Source organism: Rhinopithecus roxellana, chromosome 11 (assembly GCF_007565055.1).
Source record: "Rhinopithecus roxellana isolate Shanxi Qingling chromosome 11, ASM756505v1, whole genome shotgun sequence".
In the NCBI taxonomy this organism is placed as follows: Eukaryota; Metazoa; Chordata; class Mammalia; order Primates; family Cercopithecidae; genus Rhinopithecus; species Rhinopithecus roxellana.
The window spans coordinates 33,814,553-33,835,150 of record NC_044559.1 but is presented as its reverse complement, the minus strand read 5'-3'; positions in this window follow the sequence as shown (position 1 = coordinate 33,835,150).

Here is a 20,598-nt window from a genome sequence, read left to right as displayed (position 1 = left end):
ATTAGGCTCAGTTTCCCCCCAGGGGTCCAGTTGTTCTGGGAACCAGCCAATTCTTAGGGCACCTGTGCCTACCTCACAGCTCAGAGTTTAGACGCTCTTGGGCCAGCAGGCAGTGAGGCAGCTGCTCAGGGGGTCTCAGTGGGTAGGGACAGAACCTCACTAAGCACCTGTTAAGTGCTAGGGAGGCAATAGGAGCTTTTCATGCCTTGGCACTGTGGAAATAAATGATACCAACCAATGAGAATAAGCGAAGGCTATTTGTTCTGAGTTTGCTGTAGCAAAGGAGTTAGCCTAGCCACCAGGAGTGGGAAGACTTTGGTGTGCCCCGAGTGGAGGCTGTTGGGTTGGGGGAGTTGTGGCTGGGATAACTGGAAGGGGGCATCCTATCTAATTGGTTGGGGTGCACATTTGGTTTTCTCTGGTTGGTCCTAAGTAGGAAATGGAGACAAAAATTAGGGAAGCTGTCAGTTGTAAATCAAGTCCTGGCCATTTAGGGCAGAATGTGGCAGGAGTTATTGTTTAGTTTCTGGATTTCACCAGAGATAGCAGCCTGGCTTCCTGTCATTCCAGCTGGCTTCCTGGGTTGTTTATGTAGCTAAGAGTTGGTTTCCTGGCCAGGTTGCTGCAGACCGTGAGGCAGAGTCCTGTTTTTATATACAGCCTGGCCCTCCTCCACTTGTGTATCCAGTCTCTCAGCTCTTTATCCTCACAGCAGTCCAACTTACAGATGAGGAAACTGAGTCCCAAAGAAGTCCAGGAATGTGCCTGAAGCCCCTCAGCTGTACTGGGTATGTGGAGTTGGGCCATTCTGATCTACACCAAGCTGCCTGTCACCACTCATCCTCTATCCCCTGCAAGCTCCACCCCATTGAGATGGTCCCACTGACAGCAGGATGGTAGGTGTTCCTCCCTCCTGAGAGGGAGGTGACCCTGCTTTGCCTTAGGGTGCTAGGTCTGGTAAATCATGATGGGGGAGGGGCAGCGGAGGTAGGAGTAGGGGTGCAGTGAGAAGGAGAGACTCCTGGGCTGCCCCCCCCGCAGCAGTGCCTCTATCTCAGAATAACCCTTCAGGGCAGCAGGGAGCACTTTGGATCATCCCCGAGAGCCCACCCTTGTCTCTCTGATTCCATGTTTGTCTCCCTTTTCATCTATGCTCCCTCCAACCCTCCCAACCAGCCAGTGGTCCTTGAAAAGCTCAGATGGCATCACTCAGACCTTCCCGGGCCACCTCCCCAAGTAGCCTCCTTCCTGCCTTCAGCCCTTTGCCCTGGCCTTTCCCTCTGCCTGGAACTCCCCACTGGGTTCCTCAGCATTTTTTGGGACTCAGCTCAGGTGTCACCTCCTCCAGCTCAGCAGCTGCCCCTGCAGGCCAGGACCCCACCCCCATCACTGTCGCGGTGCTTCTCACAATGGGAAATGACAAAGGCTCATGATGGTTTGTGGGTTGTCAGAGCCTCTGAGGACCGAAATGTGCTTGCCCTGCCAGGGCTCAGGAAATACCCTGTGAATGGATGAATGAGTGAGTTTCGACTCCTTCCCCAGTGTCTGCTCTTCCTGCTCTTGAGATGAGGCTCCAGCTCCATCCCTGACCCGTGAGCAAGGGAGGGGCAACCAGCAGAACCAGCCTCAGTGGCTGCCTGTGGCCCCTCCTTGGGCTGAGCTGCGAGATGACCCAGCCAGCAGCCCTCAGGGGGAGAAAGTGGGGTTCTTGCATCAGCTGCAAACTCTGCAGGCTGCGGGACTGACTGGATCTGGTCAAATGCTGGTGGCAACCCTCCAAAGTCAGTATCACCATCATCCACATTGCTGGTGACAAAGTGAGGCTCAGGGAGGTTAAGGAACTTGTCTGAAGCCCCCAGCTAGGAGATGCAGGATCGTGATTTCACCCAGATCTGACAACCTTTAGAGCAGTGCACTTCCACGACACCAGACGCCTGGAAGCGCAGTGAGCTGGCCCGTGACTGAGGCCTGCTCCTTCTCTGCACCCCCTGCTCCTCCAGCGTCTTCTGTGCCCCTGTTCTTGCCCTTCAAGTCACCTGGTACCCACAGGCAGGGGCAGTGAAGGGTCTCTGAGTTCCTTCCCATCCTGCCTACTCCCTTCCTGCCCTGTGTTTCTAAGAAGAGGGGGTGTCCTGATGCTTTCAACAAAATATTGGACACACGAAATACAAATTAGTCTAGGGGAAAAAAATCGGATACAGGATCATTCCCAGTTGTAATCTACACCATATATGACATAATGTGCAGCGCATAAGCACTTTTTACTTTTCAGTAACTCAAATTTGCTTCCCAATAGGCACATGCACTGGTGTTTGCCCAGTCTGTGCAGAAGGCTCTGCTCCCAGGTCCCTGGGATCCCCTAGTAGCCACCTGCAGTCATCTCTGGCTCTGACCCCAGGAGGACCCGAGGCCTGTCCGAGGCCCTTCCTGGGGACTGGCCCCACCCACCTGGGGCTGTCTTGGGAGTAGAATGCACAGAGCGGGGGGAGCACCTGCCTTGTGGGCTTGGCCCCAGCCCTCTTGGGGTCTTTTCCTCCCAAGTCACGTGGGCAAAGGGAGACGCACTCAGTACCAGGCCAGGACACTGAGCTGTGTGCCCGGGCCTTCGCACTGGCCTCGGTCCTGAATAGCAGCATGACTTCAGCATCCTGACCTTCGTTTCCCCATCCGAAAATGGAGAACATGAAGGTTCCTGCCTCCTAGGAGGGCCATTTTGAGGATTAATCGGATGATGCAGGTCAAACCCTCGGCCCAGGCCTGGATTGGGCTGGGTACTCCCTCCCTCCCCTTTTCTACTGTCACCCAAAAGTGGTTTCATTTCATGACCGTGAGGCAAACCAAATTCAGATGGCTGATCTGACCCTGGTGCTTCAAAGACATCGCAGAAGTCTCCCTATAAAGCCCAAACAGGACTTCAGGATTACCTGCGGCTAGGAATCACCTGTATGTCTCTAGGGCCACGGCTGCCTGCCCTATGTTGCCAAGACCCAGGAATTGTTCCTGGGGAGCCATTCAACCCCAAGCCTTCCAGACCAAGCCCTCCCATCTTGCACATCAGCAAATTGAGGCCCAGTGGGCCAGTGACTTGCTCAGGGTCACATGTCTGGGATAGAGCCTGGAGCAGAACCAAGGATTCCTGAAGCCCTTAGGAGGGCAGGGCTGTCTTCATGTCAGCTGCAGCTCTGATTGAGCTGTGGAGGAGGGTTCTCACGCAACCACGCCTGGAAATCAGGTAGGCTGAGGAGCAGCAGGGGTCATGGCCTTCAGGATCCACGTCAGCAGGACAAGAAACGAATAGGTGGGTCATTGTGACATCCTTAACCACCCACCCTATGTCTTCCATCCCCTCCCCTTCCCAGGAATTTTTTTTTTTTTTTTGAGATGTAGTCTCGCACTGTCACCCAGGCTGGAGTGCAGTGGCACAATCTTGGCTCACTGCAACCTCCGCTTCCTGGGTTCAAACAATTCTTCTCCCTCAGCCTCCCAAGTAGCCAGGATTATCAGGCATGCACTACCACGCACAGCTGATTTTTGTATTTTTAGTAGAGATGGGGTTTCACCATGTTGGCCAGGCTGGTCTCGAACTCATGACCTTGTGATCCGCCTGCCTTGGCCTCCCAAAGTGCTGGGATTACAGGCGTAGGCCACCACTCCCGGCCCCTTCCCAGGATTTTGATCTCCTTTGACTCCTTCTCCTGCAGTATTGGCTCACAGTCCTGAGCTCCGAAGTAGCTCTGAAGCTCCTTGGAGGATAGAAGATGGAGTCAATTCCTTTGAACAATGCTTAACTTGAAGACACTGCATTCTTCCGAGACGGTTTATTTACCTTGAGGTAGAAATGACTGGTAGCAGCTTGGCGTATGGTTTCTACATTAGCTCAGGAGATAAAGTCAGGATCATGGAGTCTACAGATGGGCCTGAAACCATGGATTCCATACCCCCGCTCTCCCCACATCATGCTCCAATGTCCCATCCATACACAATCACTGCCTTTCATTCTGTAGCTGAAATTAGACTCCTCTTTTAGGTCAACCAGAGGAGAAGACAGATTCAAGTCCTACTACACGTGGCCTGATTCCAATCTTGGAATCAGGTTAGTTTGTGCCGAAGTCCCCAACTAAGCTTTGACATGCAGTTACAAGAGAAAATGGAGGGAAATTTGCTATGAGGTAGCGGAGAGGAAAGCTGAAGTTCTCTTTTATACTATAATATTGGAGAGGACAGCATGTGAAGGGGCATGGACTGAGAATCAGGAAACTGCTGTTCTATTCTTGGCTCTGCAAGTAGCTTGCTGTGTGCCCTCGGGCAGGTCACTTCCCCTCTCTGAGCCTCAGTTTCCTCATTTTATATAACCAAATGAAGGATCTGCAAGGTTCTTCCTTTCAGTTCCAAAGAGTTCATGATTCTAGCTGGGTCTCTGGCCATGGGTGAAGAAATCAAAGACTTAGTTTCATTTCGTAACTTGCGCCCCTCAGCACTTCCCAGATGGGGCTGGGAACAGGACCAGGCATTCACTGATGAAACTAATCTGAGTTTTGGGGAGGTGACTGCAGCCTCGGCTGTTGGAAACCTCACCCAGGAAGAGGGCAGTGCCGGACGCAAGCTGGACAAGAGCTTAGTTCTCCCACCCCAAGGGCTGTGATTGGTGTTCAGGCAGCCGATGTTTATTCAGACTGGAGCTTTGGCCTTTGCAGGCTCAAGTGTCATTAGCTGCTGTTTTTGATCAATGGGAAATAGTGAAAGCAACAAATAATAATGTCCATTTGCGGGCGATTTCAGTCATTTGTGGCATTTAATTAGCATAATTGACCTGAACTGGAACTTTTCCTCCACCTGAATTTAAAAATACATTACTGCCCCCCTACCCCAATACATCTGAGAAATTTTCTTTTTTTAATGAGGTTTTAACTAAAGCCCAGTATCAAAACACCATATAATACTTTTATCTCATTGAAGACATTTGATGCTTATTAAAATATTATTGCTTTAAGGCTTATTTTGATTTTTTGCCCAAGAGTGTGTGCAGAGCCTTGCTACTCAGATAATAACAAAGAAACGTTAAACATGAAAAAAACACATGAAAGGTAATATGTTCCCCATTAGTCCCAGTATCATTTCCCCAGGATTACTGCTTTCCAAATATAGCATTAGTTTAAAAATAAAAGGCCGTTTACAGTAACGGGACACTTGGTACTACTTTGCAGTACGTGGGCCCTCCAAGGGGCTTATATAGCAGCTTCATTAAGCGAGAACTGCAGGGGAGAGGGCTGGCTTAAAACAATCGCAGCATGCCTCCTCAAAGGCCCCCCAGATAGGCCACCTACCCTGACCTGAGGCCAGTGTCTAACAAGCTCTTAATTCTCTTTTTCAGAACTGCCTTTTCGTGCATTGTTTCTTCTGGAGATGAGACCATTTTGGAAACTGACAAGTAATCAATTGGCTGCCACCGGGGAAGAGAAGCGACATTCTGGAGCTCCGTGTTCTGGCCTCATGGGTTGGGCTGTGGCTGCCATCCATGTGAGAGGGCTCTTTTTGGCTTTGGGAGGTCTCTTTTGTCTTGGGAGATCCAGGGCAGCAAGCCCCAGATGAGATTTATGTCAGTCGGGAAGCACACACGCCCTGTGTCTAAGCATGGTTTATTTGACTCAGACATGCCATTTTTTTTTTCTTTTTTGCTGGGCACAGCTAAAGTCCATTTTCAGTTGGATAAATTAATCTAGCTAAGGGACAGAACAGTCATGTACATAGAAGGGCTCTCTCAAGTGGCAGGGAGGGCCACTCCAGTTTGCTTCCCTGTGGCCTGTGTAGAGCACCCACCGGAAGCTGCCAGCCCGCTGAAGGCCCCTGAAGAGACTCATGTTGCACATTTGCTATTTTAGTCCAACAATGCAGGCCCCTTCCGGTTTCAGGAGCTGGTCTCCTGGCACTCAGCAAACGCCCAGCTTCAGGAGGCCTCAGAGAGCCAGGGGAGCGAGCTTCCAGCCTGAAGGGAGGGAGAAGCTTTCCTGATTTTAAATCCTCAACTAAATGCCAGCCATATCTTGTTGTCAGCAGAGAGAGGAGATCAAGAGGGAGCGATGGAGGAGAATGGAGAGGTGGTAACAAGAGCTGAAATTTATTGCCTGGTGGCTTGTATTCTCCCCAGGCGCAGGTGGCACTGTCCACTGGGCAGGGGGTCTGCTATACCATGAGAGGGTTCTTTGCATGGAATCAATCACAGGTTGGTTGGGGGTTAGGGATGGTGTCTCTCTGGGGAGCATCCCATCTGATTGTCAGAATTGTGACCTCCTTGTTTGGCCTCATCTGGTTTGTGCTCTGGATGTTCTCAACTCCTCTTTCTAGCCAAGAATTGCTTATTCCCATCCGTATTCCTAGACTAGTAGCTGGCACAGAGCAGGCATCAGCTCACTTGAACTAAGAGAACAAGCTCCTGTGGGGAATGTCCCATGAACAGACCAGAGACTGGGGCAGGGGTGTGGCCTGGCCGAGGCTGGTGGCCTTTGTGAGGGCTGTGATGGGTGTCCATTCACTGAGCACTCACTGCTGTCCAGGTTCTGAGCTGCATGTGCCACATGGATTCTGTCATCTGATCCTCACGCCACCTCCGTAACTTGGTAATGTTACCATGACAAACTTGCAGGGAAGGGAACGAGGTTCAGGGAGGTGCATTAACTTGCTTAGGCTCACCTAGCCAGAGAGCAAGCAGCAGTCTGGCTTGTGGCCCTGAGCCTCCACCACCTCTCTTATCTCTCATTGGCTCACAGTCCTGAGCTCCGAAGTGGCTCAGAAGCCCCTTGGAGGGATAGAAGATAGAGTCAGTCCCTTTGAACAATGCTTAATTTGAAGTTACTGCATTTTTCCAAGAATACTCCTTCTTTGGGAGCTGAAGATCAGTGTTACAGGGATTGAACATGGCACCAGTAGGCCCTCAGTACTCTGTCTCCCAGCACTTTGATGCCCCAAGGAGAAATACAGCATCAGCCCCAGACATGATTCCTGCCCTCCAAGAGCTCACATGGGTGGAGAAAGAAATGACTAAGGGCCATATTAAATGGCTCAAAGAGTGGGATAGCTCCAAAGGAATTTGCATAATAACATGGAGGAGTTGAGACTCACCTTAGAAATCACAGTCTTTATCGTTAATCTACAGATGGGAAAGTAAGGGTATAAAGAAGGAAAGTGACTTGTCCAAGGTTATCCAGCTAATTCAGAGGCAAAACCAGGGCCAGAACTTAGGAGTCTTCACACCCCTACTCTCCGATTCACTCCTCTGCTTGGTTCCTTAGTGGTCAGTGAGGCGGTGGGGAGAATGATGGTCAGGAAAACAGGGACTGGGTGGAACCTTGAAGGAGTATGCAGGGTACTGGAGAGGGGTATGAGGATGCTCTAGGTAGAGGAAGAGGTATGCAGGTGATGTGGGATGTGGGACATGGGAGGCTAGGGGTTAGATGGATTGCACCCACTAACTCCACTCTTTCTGATGAGTAGAGGCTGCAGGAGATGCTGAGAGGAAGAGGATTCTGAAGTCGAAAGAGCCAGGATCAATTAGCAATGTCTGTCAGGAGCATGGGGAGGGGAAGGAGAGGACCTCTTGCCACATGCCTGTCCTCCCTGGCATAAGGCATGCTTAAAGTGCAGTAACATGTGAACTCTTCTGATCCACTGACAGGTCTTGACCAGGGCTGGGGGACGACTGTTATTGATTAATTTGTTTTTCAATGGACAGTTTCTTGCTCACTCAGACTCACCTGGTGCTGATATCAGCAGATCTCTGCATCTATTCCATGGACCCATCACCTGCCAAAGCCCCACTGCCCGCCCTGCGAGGGGAGGCAACAGGTCTAGCAGAATTACTGCAGGGCCAGGGCTGGGAGGCAGCTGAGCTACAGAGCTCCACAGGCCCACGGAAGAGTCTCTTGCATTTCAAATGGGCTCCCATGGCCACTGCTGAGAGAGGCCACATTTCTGCTGAGTGAGAGTCAGTTCAGGCTCCGCTCACCTGCAATGAGTGAGATTCTCCAGGAAATATTTCCATATTGGATGCAGGGGCCACCCAGATAAGGGAAGAGGACAGTCTGAAAGCCAGAGGTTATGACTCTTGATCTAAGTCTCAGCTTTGAAATATTCACAACTCCCCTGGAACCAACTTGGGTCAGTGCCGCCCTTCATTCTTCTGAGAAAGAGAAAAAGTAAGTCTGATGTGGATGCGCTGCTGGACAGCGTGGTGGGCAGGGCCCCTTTGGCTAAAATGGATGAAGTGCAGGTGAGAGCAGGAATGCATAGAGGCCCAACGGGGTGCAGGCAGGGTAGAAGCCTCCATGGGATAAATGATACCCAGGCCCTCTCCAGCCAAACTAAGAGCCCACCAACAGCCCTGGCCTGGGCAGAATGAGACTTTCAGGGTCAGAGGTCTTCTTCACATTTTACGTGTTGTATTTTCCCCCAGCTTGTGAGTGTAATCTGACCTACCAGCGTACAAGGCTTTGGGGGTTTTGAACTTGCCCTACATCAAATACACCCCCTCCTCCACTAGGGAGAAAACCAGCCACTCTCTGCCTCAGACTCGGCGGGCATTTGATTGTCTAGAACACATCAAACAGCCTAAGTCTCCCTTGTAAAAGTTTTACAAGAAAATCATTGAAGACCAGCCGAGCTATCCTTTTTCTCTCCTCCTCCTTAAATTCCAAACCCAAGCCGATATTCTCGATTCCCACACTCTGGTGTCGGCCGGCAAGAGCGCGGGGCTGTTGAGTGTGCAGCGGCTGAAACCTCTGCCTCTGGATCATTAGACTTGCAGCCCACGGCCTGTGGGATCTAGTGATTTGGACATATTTTATTTAACCAGCTTAGTAAAAGGTAATATTCAGCAGCTGTGATCTATAGCAGAATTACAATTTTCAGGGTCAAGGAGGGATTTTGATATTAGGAGGTTGGGCAGAATTGCTATGAAATCTCATGAGCTGTCTTTAAAAATAAATGAGAAAATAGGTTATCCAAGAGTCATTGTAAGGGAAAAATCAATAGGCAGTGTCTATTCACTTGGGCTATCAAAATCCTTGAAATTTGAACAAAGTTTTACGTTTAGTGTACTGTAGGTTTTGAAATGTCAGCGCTGCAGGCTCGGCGGGTACCAATTCATTGTGCTATGCATCCAAACAAGACTAGCCTTGTGAAGCTGCTCGGCTCCCTCTTAAAATGGGGGAGAATCTTGGTGACCAAATTAGACAGTAAAAGGACACGCCTGGTGAATACCATTTCATCCAAGGCAGCAGTCTGCCCGCAAACACTTGAGAAGCACCTGATGTGCCAGGAATATTAGCTCAGGTGTGGCTGGCGGCCCAGCACCTCTTCCCAGCCCCACCTCTTGTCCGGGAGGAAAGTGGATCCCACATGTCTTCTCTCCCACACCATGCACAGTGCTCAGGCTTTTGGATGGCGACAAACGATAATTAACAGAGAACTTGCTGGTGGTGAAGTTTTGGCTGAGCAGGTTGTCTGAAATAATAGAAGTTCTCTCCCATTCATTCATTCAACAATAATCTACTGAGAACCCACTATGTGCCACTCTCTCTTCTGGCACCAAACAATGGAGAAATAAAACAGGCTTTGTACCAGCCTTCACCGAGCATGCAGACTAACTGGGGAGTGCATATTAGAAAAAAAAAATTCTCTACAAAAAAATACAAAACTTAGCTGAGCATGGTGGCCCGCGCCTGTGGTCCCAGCTTCTCGGGAGGTTGAGGTGGGAGGATCACCTGAGCCTGGGGGGATCGAGGCTGCTGTGAGCCGTGATCGTGCCACTGCACTCCGGCTTGGGTGACAGAGACCCTAACTACAAGAATATATATATATATATATATAGCCATGATCGTGCCACTGTACTCCAGCTTGGGTGACTGAGTGAGACCCTGTCTACAAGAAAAAAAAAAAAAAAAAAAAAAAAAAAAAAAAAAAATATATATATATATATATATATATATATATATATATATATATATATGGGTTTTAGGGACGGTGCCACGTGGAGCTGGGGAAAAATGTGGAAGTTGAAGCTAATGCCTGAGTGAGATGGAGGAAACAGCAGCATGTTAACGAAAATTAGTAACAGACATTCCAACTGCTTTCTCCATCTCCTCGGTTTTAGGAGTGATTTCTCCCGGTCCCTGGTACAGGCTTTGAGTACTGCTCCTGACACCCACAGCCTAAGTGATCCACATAATATGGATGACGGTCATGAAAGAATAAACACAGGAATAAATACTGGAGTATGTATTATGATAAGGAAAAAGGTAGGTTGAGGGAGAATCAGGGGGACCTCCTTGAGATTGGAGGAGGGTTCAGGGACGGCTTCTGCGATGGTGTATGTAACCTGAGACAGAGCAGGTAGCAAGAGCTAGTCAAGGAGAAGAGGGAAGGGGAGGAGAACGTTCCAGGCAGAGGCTCTGAGGGGAGAAAGACTTTGCAGTGTTGGAGGGAGAAAGGAGTGAGGGAAGTGGAGTGGAGACAGGAGGCGAGGAGAGAGAAAATGCCTGACCAGGGGCAGGCGTCAGGTCAAGCAAGGCTGGACGGGCCATGGGAAGGAATTCTGATTTGAAAGGCTATGCCGAGTCAGAGGCTTTTGAACCAGAAGGGTTTATGATCTGATTTTCATTGTCAAATCCTCACCCTGGCTATTGTGAGCTTGGACAACCTACCTAGTAGAAGTGGGGAGAACAGCTTGGAGGCTATGGCAGGTGAGAGGTGGCAGCTTGACCAGGGTGGAGGAGAATGGGCTAGGATTCTACCAGTGTTCCTGGGAGAGCACAGGTGAGTTATTTCTTCTCTACTTCCCTTTTAATTGCCCCTCAGCAGTGGATTATTCAAGAACCACCAGTGATCCAGGGGTCCAGGATTTCATTAGGAGTCAAGCGTTGTGCACAGACTGAATAAATAACTACATTCTGCATCCCTCACTTTTCACATTCCCACAGATGCTGTTATGAGATCATTTAAAAGCATCTCATCACAGCATTTCTCATTTCTCATAGTCTCCCTTTTCTCAATCAATAGATTATTTATTTTTATTTTTTTGAAACAGAGTCTTGCTCTGTTGCCCAGGCTGGCATGCAGTGGCCCAATCTCAGCTCACTGCAACCTCTGCCTCCGGGGTTCAAGTGGTTCTCCTGCCTCAGCCTCCTGGGTAGCTAGGACTACAGGTGCCTGCCACCATGCCCCGCTAATTCTTTTTGTATTTTTAGTAGAGATGGGATTTCACCATGTTGGCTAGGCTGGTCTTGAACTCCTGATCTCAAGCAATCCACCTGCCTGGGCCTCCCAAATGGCTGGGATTATAGGCGTGAGCCACAGTGCCCAGCCAATCAATAGATTTTTAAAAATCAATGTTTCAAATGTGTCCTCAAATTTCCTTCAGGATGCCGTGTCCTGGACATTAGGTAGGCTCAAACCAGCATAACCGACCAAGACTGCCTGCCTTACCTTCCAGGTCTCTCTGTGACTGAGTTCCTATAGGAGTTAATTGCCAGGGAACTGCTGGATGTCCCTTAGTACCCTTGAGCTTTGGGGAAAGCAGAGACTCAGTTTTGTCATTCAAATGTTACCTTCATGATCCTGGGGCCATGTCTAATATTTATTTATTTATTTATTTATTTATTTATTTATTTATTGAGACCGGGTCTCACTATGTTGCCCAGGTTGGTCTTGAACTCCTGGGCTCAAGCAATCCTCCCACTTCAGCCTCCCAAAGTGCTGGGATTACAGGCACGAGATACCATGTCCAGCTCTATTTATTGTTAAAAAATAATTTTAAAACATTTTAAAAATGAATTTTTTAAATAATGAAGAAATAAATATCTTTCTACCATTAAGGTGTTCTTCCACATACCGTGCGCTAACTGACTGTGCCACTGGAGCTACGGTATGGAATGAAGGCATTCTTTAGGTATCTGAAGCCCAGAATCATGAGGAATCTGTACATACACAAAAAACCCCAAAACACCAACAACCCCCCCAAGCAATATTTGTCTGCCATGTTACCGAGTAACACATTTAATCATGATGAGTGTGATGGTTTCTTACATGCCTGGTGTTTTCCACCGCTACCTAATTGAATGTTCATATCAGCCCTTGGGTGGAGTGCTATTTTCTCTGCTTTACAGTCGAGGAAACTGAGGCTCAGTGAGGAGATCAGTAGGTTATCCAGGCTCACCAGTGAGAGAATGAGAGCTCAGACCCAAGTCTGTGATTGCTCTGTAATGCCGTATTTCTGGGAAATTAAAGAAAAACAAAACCTGCATTCAAAAACAACCCTGAATATTATCTTTCCAAGTTTCATCATTTAAAAAAATGACATGTTGGCTGGGCGCGGTGGCTCAAGCCTGTAATCCCAGCACTTTGGGAGGCCGAGACGGGCGGATCACGAGGTCAGGAGATCGAGACCATCCTGGCTAACACGGTGAAACCCCGTCTCTACTAAAAATACAAAAAAAAAACTAGCCGGGCGAAGTGGCGGGCGCCTGTAGTCCCAGCTACTCGGGAGGCTGAGGCAGGAGAATGGCGTAAACCTGGGAGGCGGAGCTTGCAGTGAGCTGAGATCCGGCCACTGCACTCCAGCCCCAGCGACAGAGTGAGACTCTGCCTCAAAAAAAAAAAAAAAAGGTAAAAAAAAAAAAAATAAATAAAAATAAAAAAATGACAGCATCTAATTCACAGTCCAAAAACTGTAGCAGAGCACTGAACTGAAGATTTTGAACTAACCTTCAATTAGAAAGGAAATGGAAGTAAGAGAAAGAATTCAAATGGAAAAGATGGGAATAGCCGACTTTGGAATTAGGCATTTTATTTAACTCATCAAATAATACAAGTTATTCCAGAAAACAACAATCAAAATGTATTACTTGTACTAACGATATGTAGAGCCACATTTCCAAGAAATCTAATGAAAATAAATTACTTGGTGGAACACAGCAAATAAATAGATTTTTTTTTCAAACAATAACCCTGTGAATATTAGAAAAAACACGTGAGGGTTCTGGGGAAGGTGCCACGCGGTGCTGGGGGAAAATGGAACTTGAAGCTAATGCCTGAATGAGATGTAGGAAACAGCAGCACATTAACAAAAATTAGTAACAGACATTCTAACTGCTTTTCTCCATCTCCCTGGTTTTAGGAGTGACTTCTCCCATCCCTGCCGAGAGAGGCTCCAAGTACTGCTCCTGACACCCACAGCCTAAGTGATCCACATAATGTAATCGCACCATCATTAGGAACCATGAAATTGCAATTCCTCAGGGAAGGAGTGCGATCGCTCAGTTACACGGAGAAGAGCGATTAATTAGCCGATCTCAGTTTAATGTGACTATGTACTACACCGGTTCTAATCCCACTCTGGAGCAGCTCTCGGGCCTAATGAATTATCTCTAGGAAGCTGAGCTGGAGCCAGAAGACATCACTCAAAATGAAATAAGTGAAATAAGATAAAAAGCCGAAACTTTAACATGATATTGGGGAAAAGCTGTAGAAACCAAACGGGAGTCACCTAATTTTTCCTGATCCTGAAATGACACTATTAAGTATGAAATCTTATATTTAGACTCTATTTGAGGCAGCTTGATCCAAACTGACTCATTCATTCATACATTCCATAAGTGTTACCTTAAAGTGCAGTATTACTTTTCACAGAACGCGATGGGATGTTACTTTAGACCCATTTTGGGGCAGTTGCATCCTCAGACATCAGACAAAGCAGATTGAAGGCTGCAGGTGAAACCTCCATGAGGGTGGCTTAGAAAACAGTTCTGAAATGGGGATGCCTTCTTCCTGGAAACTCAGTGGATCAGGATTTTTACCTTTCCCAAGAGGATGATGTCTCTAAACCCAACGTAGTTGGCACCTACCCTCCTTGGTGCTGGCACCTTTGTACTGAGTTCCCAAATCCTAAACCTCACCTGAAACTCAAATGGATGGGTGCAGATATTGAGGACTGGTCTTTGCACACCGTAAGACCTCAGCTCTCTGGCTGACTAGTCTTTCCATTTCACAACTTGCTTGGATTCCAAATTAAATCTCTCTGGGTTCTGTATTGATGGGGCTGCTTTAGACTGGGGCTTTTAGACTGGGGCCTCATTTCTCGGGTAGAGCACCTAGGGAGAGAAATACATGGGAGAGAGACTGCCTTGCCCATGGTGGCTAAACCTACATGAGGGGACTGAAATCTCTTTGGATGCCACTCCAGATCCCTTTTTAAGAAAAATGGGCTTGTGGTTCCAAGGCTGAGAGCTGGCACCATGCACTGGTTTCTAAATCTCTGTCTTGGATTTTATCCAAGTGCATGTTCCTAACGTGCCCGTGAGCAGGAGGGGCAGACGCAGTGTTCATGATCTAGTTTACCGATAGAGAACTAAATGCCCAAGAGGGTAGGTGGCTCACCAGGCAGGACTGGCTACATAATTTTCAGGACCCACTACAAAATGAAAATGTGGGGCCCCTTGTTCAACTAGTAAGAAAACATGCTTTTTGCTTTCTTCCCCAGTCTCATTTTCAACTTGTCATGGTGTTTTAAATTTGCTAGTTAATGCCATTCTAAGTAAAGTCAAAATTTTAAATTATTAGCACGACTTTTACCATTCCTCTTTACATTGTGCAACGCCAGTTTTAAATGCAAATATCCGAATATTGCATGTGAAATTAGCAAAACGGCACACTGTATTTCACGGTTCTCTCAGAAGGATACCTTGACCTGGCCAGAAGAGACAAACTGGACTCCAGAAGGTTGAAAGAAGGGAGGGTCCTCTCAGGCATGGAGATGACCCCATGGGGTGCTCCCTAGACATGAGGGTTCTCCCGGGGGAGTGCAGACCCCCACAGGCACCCTGGTGACTTGGGGAACACACGAACACTTGAACCCATCTTCTGGCTCCCTTTCCTGTGAGCTGCTGGGCCCACATGTTGTGCCCCAGGCCTAGGGCAGGAGGTTGAGCCAGGCATCCTCCCACAGGCTCCTGCCCCAACCCACAGCAGACGGGCAGCCCCCAGGGTCACTACAAATTTTGTACCAGGACACACGAGGTACTGGATCTGGGGGTGCTAGGGGCTCACTCCCCCAGAGTCCTGCACTGAATGTGCCCCAGGCTGTCAGCGCAGGATGGGGACTGCTGCCACCATGCCCCACTCTGAGATGCTGTGGGGTGTGCTTGCCCCCCTCCCCCAAAGGGTGTGCCTGTGCCAGGTTGGGGGCAGGTTGGCAGTGGTTGCTGGGTGGGAGGCAGGGAGGTAGAAGCTGAGTGGAGCTGGAGCTGGGGGGGCAGAGGCGCAAGTAGCTGAGAAGCAGATCCTGGACACAGGGAGATGGGAGGCTTCACCTCCCCAGTTCACAGTCCACTGTCCCATTGGACTTCACTTACAAAACACAGTGACAAAGATAAAATTATTAAGAATTTGAAGACAATGACTGCAGAGCCTTATTTCCCAAGCGTGGGGCCCTTCTGGGCACAAAGCCCTGTGTACCTGTACTGGTCACACACCTGTGACACCAGCCCTGCATCCTGGACCACTTACAAGCTCAGCTTACCAAGTCTCCTGATCTTCTAGAAGGTTCTACAAACCACCGGCTGCCATCTTAGCCTTTGGCTCTTACTTTGTTGGGAAGGTTCCCTCTGCACTGCCATGGAAGGCTGGGAGCTAGCAGAGACCTACCTTCGTAAGAGATTTTCTAGCCCAGCTTTCCCATTTTGTGGATGAGGAAACTGGGGTCTGGAGCAGGGTATGACTGGCGTATAAGGCCACACATCTGGCCACTGGCACAGCAGGGTCTAGAGCCCCAAGACCTGAGGCCCAACTTGGCATGAAAGATGCCAGACTCTAAGAAAAGACCAGAGCCCCACTGGTGTCCCTGCCACACTGTTCCTTGCTGTGACTGCACTCCAGCCACAGCCATCTGGACCCAGGAGTGGTGTCTGGGTTCCCCTCCAGTTCTAAGTTGCATCCCCTTAGCATCAGTAGCTGAGGCTCAGTATCATGGTGGGGCTATGATGATCGTCATAGCCCACAGGGATAAAACTGAGGGTTTTTTGTTTGTGACAGAGTCTTGCTCTGTTGCCCAGGCTGGAGTGCGGTGGCGCGATCTCGGCTCACTGCAACTTCAGCCTCCCAGGTTCAAGCGATTCTCCTGCCTCACCCTCTCGACTAGCAGGGACTACAGGCACACGCCTCCATGCCCAGCTAATTTTTGTATTTTTGTAGAGACAGGATTTCACCATGTTGGCCAGGCTGGTCTCGAACTCCTGACCTCAAGTGATCCGCCTGCTTCGGCCTCTCAAAGTGCTGGGATTACAGGTGTGAGCCACTGTGCCCAGCCGAAAATTGAGTTTTTCTGTACGTGTTGGTTTAATAAAAAAGTAACTGGAGAACTTTAGCACCAAGAGTGTGAAGGCCAACACTACTGAGGAGGCCCCTGGCTCTGTGGCTGGGCCACAGCCCTTCTGAGCCTGACGGGACGAAAGACCCAGCCTGGAGTTGCTGGGCAGTAGGTGGGGATGAGGCAGAGAGGATTTGAGACAAAAGTTCCAACCCCTGGTGCTGTTTGAAGTTCCACTTCCTGGTGCAGAGGAAAGATGTCTCACCAGAGACTGAAGGCATGGAATCTACTCCTGGACCTGTAACCAATTTGCTAGGTGACCTTCAGCAAATCTTGTCCCCTCTCTGAGCTCCCATTTCCCCATCTGAAAATCAACAGGTAGACCACAGTGGCCCCCTAGGGCCCGCAAAGCTCAAAAGTTTTATAAATCTGAGCTCCTGGTTGGCCCACCCCATCGCCAAGGTGGCTAGCACTGAGCTCAAGGAATGCCGATCCACACTTCCTCATTTCAAAATGCTGCTCTTTCCAGCTCTGTGGGCTTCATCTCCCCTCACAAAGGAGTTCAGAGAGGCCATCCACAGGCGGAACATGCGGTTGCATTTGCTGGGATGCCCGGGCTCCTCTGTCCCTGAATGCCACGCACCCAGACATCAAAGTTTCTCTGCTGTCTGGGGGAGGATGGTGCGGGAGGAGGACCAAATCAGCCACGCGCCCCAATCTGGATTCTACTTCTATTTTCCCCTTTCCGCATGGGGGACAGAGAGAGGAGAAGAAGGGGAGAGAAGCCTTTGAAAATGTCTGCTGCTCCATTTCCTCCCTGTTCACTGCTCTCTGCTTAGCAATTCACCTCGCCGGCGGGCCCAGTGACACTCCCGTGGTGCACCTCTTAGCCACTCGGCAACTTTTTTCCCTTTTATGATATTTTGGGCTCCTGATTGCCTGCCAAGTCAAACCTTTAACATTTAATAAGCAGGGGGAAAAAATCCTTCAAGTCAGCCCCGATGTAAACGGTCCCCATTCCTATCCCTGGCCTCTCCTCTCCTAGGCTAGTCCTGGAAGTAGGACCAGTGCTGATGGGGACCTGCCCACCTGCAGGCAAGTGTCAGCCCTACTCAGCCCCAGCGGGGCTCCTTTGCTAATGCAGTCATGGGGACTGCAAGGAGGAATGAGCACACAGCATTGTCTACTTGGAGAGGATTTTGCCTGGTAATTCACAGTGGTAGGGCATTCCTCTCAGGGGACAGCGTGGAAGGGGGCAGAGGCACAGGCATCGCAATGTGATTTTGAGACCCCGAGAGTGACCTTGCCCGAGATTGGAGTCAGGATTCTGGAAATGAAAATAGTTTTCTGACTTGCAGTGCAGTGAGACTATCTTCCTTGTTTTCTTATCTGTCTTCTTCACCATGTGTCTTCGGGGCCTGGAACATAGTAGATGCTCAATAAATATTGATTGAATGAATGAATAAATCTGCTTACACTTCTCATGCTTCAAACAGGGAAAGGCTGGATTATTTAGAAGGCTTGTCGGGGACAATAATGAACTCATTGAAGCCCTCCAGTTCTCACTCGAGTTTCTCCCTTTCTTTAGAAATGCAGTGTAGAGCTCTGGAGGGGTGGGTGTGGATGAATGAGAGAAGATGGAATTGAGCGGAGAGTCTCTGATGGTCAGTGTCCCCTCTGTGCCAAGACCCCTGGATGTGGCAGTGTGGGGAAGGTCTGCTCAGGGCAGGAAGAATCCGTTTTGGGTCCTTTCCCAAATGCCAAATTGTACGCTACATTGGATTTGGACTTCTTGCAGCCTCAGCAGGGCCAGAGGAGGGACACAATTTGCCTGCCTCCAGGGTTAGCTGTCCAAACTCCAACCCAGCCTCCCTGTTCTTTCTCAATCCTTCTCAGCCAGGGCATGGCCGTGGGACCTGCCAGGGGACCCTCGACCCATTATCTGCTCCTTGGCAGAGCCCATTCTCAGGCTCCTGTGTTTCCCTGCATGCAGCCCTGAGCCAGAACACAATCCTTAGAAGAACAGGGGCCTGGCCAGGGAGTGGGCTTTAGGGCAAGGCTGAAGGCAGCTGATACGGGGCAACCTCCAGGGAGCTGCTCCCAGGGAACCAAGCCCCTCTTTCCTTCTAACCCTTGTCCCAAAGACCATCAGGCTCCCTCACGTAGTGGGTCTGTCCTCCCCCAAACCCAAAATCTGCCCCTAGGAAATGGTCAGACAACTCACTCAGAGGGATCTGTGGCTGGTGGGACTGAAGCTGTCTAGGGAAAAATGAATCTGCATTTTTCCAGTGTTCCAGGGCAGAAATCACAGTACTGCATCTCTAGGGGTGGGGTCTCAGGCATTCACCGGCACGAGGGTGTCACTGCGCAGGGGCCTGGCGTCCCTCAAAGAGTCAAGGCCTTGGCCACTTCCTGTGTCCAGAAGAGGTGCAAACACGGGAAGGGACAGTCTGGTCAGAGGCTCAGGGAGTGGGGCTGGCAGGCTTTGGTCTCTGCTGGTCTCCCAGCCTGTGACTGATGCACCTCTGTTGAATTTTGCAACAGTCCCCATTCCCCAAGGAGGTGGTAAGTCCTAGCCATGTTCTCGGCTCCTCTTTTCTGATGGCATAAGACAGGGGAGAGTAACGGGAAAATGTGGTACAGGATGCTGAAGTGCTCGTTGGCGCTGGGGGTATAATAGGGTCCCCACAGGTGTCAGTCCAGGATGCCTCTATGGCCTGGGTCTTTGGCAGAACCTTCTGGGGAGAAGCTGGAGCGGGAGGTTGTGTTCATTCTCAACTCTGTGGGGCCTTGTCATGAAAAAACATTTCTCTCTAACTTAGGTGCTTTCCCTGGCAAAATAAGTGAAAAACAGAAAAGTTGTAGCAACGAAGTGGCACTGAGCTGGAGAGGGCCTGGGCTCCCCCAGGTATTGTCCCCTCCTGAACACACCTGGGAGAGGCTGGGGAAGTGGGAGGGGGAGAGGCGGCTGCGCTGAGCGGTGCTGGTCCTGCCCCCAGGAAAAGCCCTGGCAGTTCTCGGCGGAGCCGCGCGTGCAGCCGATCAATACAGCTTCGGAGCCGCTGAGCTATTATTCACGCCAAAGGGCCTTGTTTGGATGAAGGGAAGGAGGGGGTGCACGAGTTCATGGAATAACAGTCCAGAGCTCTGCTTCCTGGTGATCCCCCCTCTGTGATGCCTGTGTTCTTTATGTAGCACGAGTAACGAGCGATTCGGGATGAGGAATCGCTTTCCCCACTGCACACTGGGAGCCCAGGAGCCACGGCCACAGGGGTGTGTGACTGGGGCAGGGGGTCCTGGAGAGATGCACCCTGTCTTTCCCCATCTTTAGCTCCTCCTGAAGAAGGGTAGTGATGAGCTCAGGGGGGCCTACTTGCCCTTGCTATCCCCTGGTGCTGGGAAATCCGTCCATCCCTCACTTGTCCACCCTCTGCTACCCAACCCCCAACACATCGTGCCCCGTCCTGACATCTTGCTTTTGCCTTGCTCACCTCTGGTAAGCTGGCTCCTTCTTACTGTGCTGGAATCCCAATGGAGATGGGACCTCACTCGGCACTCCCTGCGTCTGCCCTCATCCACAACAGGACACTAACCCTGGCTCAGTCACCCATTTCAGGAAGTCTTGGCTCCAGTGACACACTCTTCCTGCCTGGGCCTGGCTGCTCTCATCCATCTTGGGTGCAATATTTGTGGCTTCAGGAGCTTTTCTGAGCTGTCCACATAGTCAGCTGCCCTGTTTAACAAAGACTGGCATCTGGTCTGAGAGCCACCTGACTGCTGACATTATGTGGCCAGCTTCTGGCAGGTGCCACTGGTCTGAGTCTGATGGGTCGCAGGCAAAGTGAAGCCACCAGAGTATTTCTTGGAGGCTAGTGTAGAGTTAGAGAGTTACAGCATAGGGTGAGGTAGAGTTTGAGCTAGTCTCAGGCAGGCCCTCAACCAGGGTCACTGGGAGTTGGACTGGGGATGGCTCATCACAGAGTGAGCCTGCCTCCCTCCCTCCCTCCCTCCCTCCCTCCCTCCCTCCCTCCCTCCCTCCCTTCCTTCCTTCCTTCCTTCCTTCCTTCCTTCCTTCCTGGAAAAATGGCTCTGGGTACCTTTTCTGTTGAGGTGTGAAGGCCATCTCAAGGGGGACAGATTGTCATGTGGCTAATTTATCCTGGATTGAAAGGGAGGCTTGAGACCCTCCAAAGCCTAGCATGTCTGCTGTTCCTATGACCATAGTAACCAAAGAGGCCTGAGGCCAG